This window comes from Panthera onca, chromosome C2 (genome assembly GCF_046562875.1).
Source record: "Panthera onca isolate mPanOnc1 chromosome C2, mPanOnc1 haplotype 2, whole genome shotgun sequence".
Taxonomy (NCBI): Eukaryota; Metazoa; Chordata; class Mammalia; order Carnivora; family Felidae; genus Panthera; species Panthera onca.
In genome coordinates, this window is record NC_138347.1 from 15,662,158 (window position 1) to 15,668,157 (window position 6,000).

Here is a 6,000-nt window from a genome sequence, read left to right on the forward strand (position 1 = left end):
AGCCCATAATGTTCCCTCCTTCACTCTTTGAAAAATCCCCAAGTTTGAAGACCACAGAACTAAAATGAATCTATACTATACCCACCAGTGCAGCAACCAGAAGTTGGCAGGACAAACACAGCCAAGGTACACTCAATGTTCCGTGGGAGATAAAACAGGAGATATGTATCTTCATCATCAAGAAACTCCCACTCTGGGGAGCCTGGCTGGCTCAATCAGAAGAGCATGCAGCTCTTAATATTGGGGTCGTGAGTTTGAGCCCCAGTTGGGTGCAGAGATTACATACATACATAAATACATAAGTAAATAAAAAAAGAAAGTCACACTCTAGCCCAAAGGATGGTCAGAATGTTTGACACAACCTTTCGGAATGACCTACAGGTGTAAGAAGCCATATGACAAACATATCCACTGTTTATTGTGGATAATTTTTCTGTCTTGGAGTATGCATGTCATTTAAAGAAAATGCAATACTTAGAAGTAATTGGCAGGTATATTTACATTCCAAATGTTCCCAACAAACTGCTTGGGAATGAAAACTAAGAAATGAGTCTGTCTTGATGTTAATATGCCAGGAGCAAGTGGACAGGTTACTAAACCTGCCAGACCACAATGTCCTCAACTCTCACATACAGAATAGACTAGATGCAGAATAGAAAATGTTTTTATTTCTTCCAAAGCCAATTCCAATTAACTGGTAATGACCACCTCTGGGGCATTTGCTGAGATGGTTAGATCCTTTAAGTAAAAAGCCATATCCTGTGTTCCTTGCCCTCAGAAGTTGGGTGTTTGAGTTGCTGCTACTGACTTCCCATCAGAATGTTCTCTGCAACTGTTTTTTTTTTAGTAGCAGCAATCTGATGCATATCCACACAATCTCTTCGGTCTCTCTTGTGATCAGTGGCTGCAATTCAGTTCAAAGAGCTACAAAACGTGGCTGTGTAACTGAGCACTTCCCTGAGTCTGAACAGATAATAATACCTAACATGTATAGTAATGTTTAAGACAGAGCCAATACTGTTCTAACCACTTAACATATATTAATGCTTTTAATTTCCAAATAGTCTCTATTATATACGTTCTACTATTATCATCCCCATTTTACAGATGAGAAAAGGAGGCACAACTAGGTGAAATAACGTGCCCAAGGGTTTAAAGCGGGTAGGTAACAGAGCTAGAACTTGATCATCGGCTGTCCGGCTCCAGATCTCCCACTTTGAACCACTTTGCTTACTGCTTCTCTGTCAATTGCACGCTGACCAAACCCACAACTTCAGTCCTGTTAAACTATACACGGAGTAAGCCAGAAGTCCAGGTTTCACGGTGGTATAAGTCTATGTTTTATCTGCAGTCCTGAAATATTTACTCTCCAAAGGGGCTTGGATTCTGGCAAATAGTGTTTAATTTACCCATTGCCAGGGGCTTTGTTAGACTATTGGGCAAATTTTTTTAAATCAAAAGTTTCATAAATTATCTATTCCACCACAAAAAAATGCACACTCCATTTAGTAGAACCCTCAGGAAATGAGAGTTTTAGGGTTAAAGCAATGCTCCCATTAACAGAACATTAGTCAGAAAATCTGCACTGTGAAGAGAATTTATGACAACTGGTCATTTTGAAGGGCTTTGCCATCACTATTCTAAACATCATTTCTCACAAGACAGGAGTACAAAACGCATATGGCCAATGGGATTTAACTGAATGGTAAATAGTAACCATCCCTCAGCATGCCTTGATTTTCTGAATATACACATTCTCCTAAGGGTAAGGGGGGAAATCCCACTTCCCAAGTGATTTGCTAAATATGTAGTCTTATTAATCCTTACTAAAGGAGATGTAAACTTGGCTCAAAAAAATGACAGCACCTGGTTGGCTCAGTGAGTTAAGCGTCCGACTTCAGCTCAGGTCACAGTCTCACGGTTGTGAGTTCGAGCCCCGTGTCGGGCTCTGTGCTGACAGCTTGGAGCCTGGAGTCTGCTTCAGATTCTGTGTCTCCCTCTCTCTTTACTCCTTCCCAGCGCGCTCGCTCACTCACTCTCTCTCTCAAAAATAAACATTAAAAAAATGACTTCAAGGAGTAACAGAAAAGGGTAACTTTTAAAAAAATTTGTTATATACAAGTTACACTCCAATGTGTGGATTATCTTCAGGGGCTCCCACTGCACATTTTTTCATATTATTACATTTCATCGGATCATATACATTAAACCAACCAACCACTTGGCTGGTCTCCAAATTCAAAATGCATGGTATCGCATGTAATGGGCAACTCTGTATTTTCTGTATTTCCATTCCTGATATCAACAACTGTGATAAGAAATTTACACTCATGCTTCTAAATTTTAAAGTACAGTATAGGGGTGCCTGGGTGGCTCAGTTGGTTAAGCGTCTGACTTCAGCTCTGGTCATGATCTTGAGGTCTGTGAGTCTGAGCCCATCAGGCTCTCTGCTGTTAGCACCGCGCCCACTTCGGATTCTCTATTTCCCTCTCTCTCTGCCCCTCCTCCACTTGTGCTCTCTCTCAAAAATAAAATAAACATGAAAAAATAATAATCATGCAGTATAAAAAGAAAACTACATACATAATAAAAATTAAACTAATATTAAGAACATTTTGAAAAAATGCTAGTTCTTAAAAGGAAATCAGAAGTTTAAACAAAAATATTCCAGTTGCTGAAAGAACGTTATTGGCAGCGGTGAACAAATTCTTTGTTCCCCGACAGAAAAAAAGGAGCATATGCCCCTACATTATACAACAAGCATGTGCTACTATTAATCTGTACCTTGAAGCTTTATTTTACATGAAAGTAACATTTTAAAAATCAGAGTCTTAATATTTTCTCCCAAATGGATCATCTTGCACCCCAACTTAGAGACCCTAATACCTAAAAAAGTCATGATTTCGAATCTCCTATAGTCCCAAACTTACAGCAACAAAATTAACCACTTTTCCATGTATGAAATGTTTGAAGTGAATTGTCATCAATAAGAATTAGTCATTCTTTCGACCGCAGGTAAGGGCCAGTCCTCCCGGCCTCCACAAAGTTTGTTCACAATGGGGGCTGGCTGGTAAGCTTGGGTCATTTTTAAAGCAAGAAGTAATGAACTAAGATGTAAAGACACTCCATCACCATACCTAAGAGAATGAGACAGATATATACGGTTTGCCCTTCATTAGACAGCTCTTTCTGGGCTTGACCCAAGGAGACCTGTCAGTTCCACTCACATTCACCTTACCCTTGCCCCTGCCAACAGAAACTACTAGCGTATGCATGCAAAGCCAAGGGCCAATGGAAACCAAGAGCGAGTCTCCTTCTGTGCTCTCATAAAGTTTTTACGAAGAACACATTAAGCTGGCTTTTGACATGCAGAAACCATACAACAACAAAACCGCAAGAGGGGAACCAAAGACGAAGTGCAGGGAAGGTAGTCAATATTTTTATTACAATCTTGTCATTAGGTTACTCCTGGCTGCGGATTTCTCCCTCGGTGTTCGCTCTCTCCAGCGCAAATCTATTCTCAGGCAGTAGGTCATGAGGCCGGCCGCTCTGTGTTTACACACAACCTCAGCACCACTTGGCCACTTCCTCGGGCTGCTGGAGCACTTGACCCACTGATTACCTGTATCAAAACAGACGGTGCCCGCTGGGTCCCGGTCAGCCCTCCGAAGCAACCCCTCTCGAGTGCTCCTTGGCCTTTTATGGTGGAGGCATGTGATGAGAGTATCTGCACCAGCTGTTCTTAATTACCTCTCAGGCTGGGGTGAATGACTCAGCAACCCAACTTTTTTAAGGAGTCATCCTACCTTGTTATCCAACCAACATTCTGAACAACGGTAAACCACTAGACATGGCCCTGTTCAACAACAATATACACGAGGCCATGCAGTCACCAAACCAAAGCCATCCCACTCAAGCTGACTCACCAAGAGTCCCTTTTTCCCCCAAGGCTCCTTGAGCCAAAGGCAGAAGTGGCCAAGTGCCTTGAAGCCCAACCCACCCCAGCCCTTGCACCACTAGCCCACACCAGGAAGAAGCAAGCTTACCTCTTCCCATTTCTCGGCTTGACCATGTGAAGCGCTCAAGCGCTCGGTCACCAACACGTCCGGCGTTTCCACCCCTTATCTTTCTGAACCGCTTTAAATGCACAGCGTCCAAATATAAGGAGTGTTAAAGCAGATGAACAGAGACCTAGCAGTGGCATCCTCCATAGGTTAACAGTCCCAACACCGATGCGTTTCTCCAAATAGAGAAGCATCCCTACAAAACAAGCCTTTGTTCCTTCACGCACCACCGAGAAGCCTGTTTTTCCCACACACGTCTTTCACAATTACTACTACACTATACCTTCATCAACCCAAGTTTAACGCAGAAGGCTCACTGCACAAAGGCATTCCGCGCAGGGCTGCTCGGTGACATAAAACCGCCGCGCAAGAATGAGAAAGCAATGGCACTCGAGTTCCATAAAACCAGCACAAAAAGCTGGTGTCTCTATAAGCGGCACCCACCCTCACCGCACCGTGGGAGTCTTAATTACGACGTGTGGGCAAAACTCCAACAAAGGGAGCTCTGGGATGTCCGGTCGTCCACACCGATCTTGGCTAAACCCAGCCCCGCAAGGGGGTATTTTTGCTGCAGCCACGACCTCGGCCATTCTAAACGAGACTCCACGCGCGACAGACACCCAGGCCAGGCAGACCGGAGGCAAGCGGCTCTCGGGACGCGGCGGGTGCTGAGGGCGGTGGGAGCGGGCGGGAGGACAATACCGAGCCGGGGCCGGCCGCGCGGGCGGTGCTGATGTGTCACAGCCCGGGCGGGCCGCGGCTAGGAGGGCCGGGCTCGGACCCGGGCGCCGCAGAGGCGGGGGGCGGGGGGTGGGAGCCCCGGGACCCCGCCGCCGCGGCCACTTCCCCGCCCCCCACCCCTGCCGCTCCCGCCCGCCCGCCCGGGGGGTAAAGTGCAGCGCGGGCCCGTAAACAAGAGCTCTGGCCGCGCGCTCGGAGCACGGGGCACAGGCAGGCAGGTCGCCCCTTCCGGCGGACGAGGCCACTTCCAGGAACAGGGGCCGCCGCCGCCCCCCGCCCAGAAGGCCGCCGCCCGGGTCCCCCTCCCCGCCTCCCCGGACCTGCCCGCGGGCGGCCCCGACCGCGCGCCGCCGCGCGGACCCTCCCGGGAAGGGCGCGCGGGACGCCGAGCCACTCACCAGAGCCGAGGCGCCGCGCGGCCCGACTGACGGCAGCGAGCGAGCCCGGCGGGCGGCGCGGGCAGCGGTCAGGTGACTCATTCCCTCCCCGCGGCCGGCCGCCCCCTTCCCTTCGCGGCCTTCCCCTCCCTTCCCTTCCCCTCCCCGTTGTCCCCTCCCCTCCGCCGCCGCCGCGGCGGCCGCCGCCACCCCCCAAAGCCTAAAGCCCTCCCGCCCCCCGGAGGCCCCGCCTCGCGAGGCCCCGCCCCGCCCACCCCGCGGCGCTAAGCTCCGCCCCCAGCGGAGACCCCGCCCCCACCCGAGGCCCGGCCACGCCGCCCGCGAGGCCTCAGTCGGCGCGCTCCGGCCGGCGGGGCTCCGGGCGGCTGCAGCGGTTGTCGTGGCTCCACCCGCCCGAGGCCCACGCGAGAGGCCGCGGGGTCCGCGCACTGCGCCCCTTTGCGAGCACAGCCAGCTGCATGAACGGAAAAGCCACCAAGGACAACCTCCTCCTTCCCAAGTGAGGGCAGAAAGGAAAAGGCTGACGGCCTCATGGCCCCAAGTGTTGCCAGGACGCTCGGGATCCAGCAAAACTGCCGCGAGCCCGGAGTCCCGCGGACAACAGGAGGTCCCTCCCCAGACCCTCCTCCGCCATCCCTTAGGGACGCCTTAGACTGGGCGTCCAGGTTCGGAAAGTAGTGTTTGAGCTTGCTGGTAGGATGTATCGAGTGCATCCAGGATTTTGTGGAAAGCATCTGGCAGCCCTACTTCTTCTGTCTGACAAAGAAAACACGGGCGTCTGGCTAACAGGTGTTCCC

General features: G+C 50.1%; 1 protein-coding gene across 5 annotated transcripts in view; it reads right to left on the reverse strand.

Moving 5' to 3' along the window:
* BACH1 (BTB domain and CNC homolog 1) overlaps nucleotides 1–5,337 on the reverse strand; it is a 44,293-nt gene extending 38,956 nt beyond the window's left edge. For 2 of the 5 annotated variants that reach the window (XM_060640359.2, XM_060640364.2), the window contains exon 1: nucleotides 5,204–5,336. The gene's annotated coding sequence lies outside the window, so the exon portion shown is untranslated. Of the gene's footprint in view, nucleotides 1–4,046; nucleotides 4,261–5,203 lie in introns of all 5 variants that reach the window. The other 3 variants (XM_060640361.2, XM_060640360.2, XM_060640363.3) reach the window with 3 other exon arrangements.
* Nucleotides 5,338–6,000: the final 663 nt, after the last annotated feature.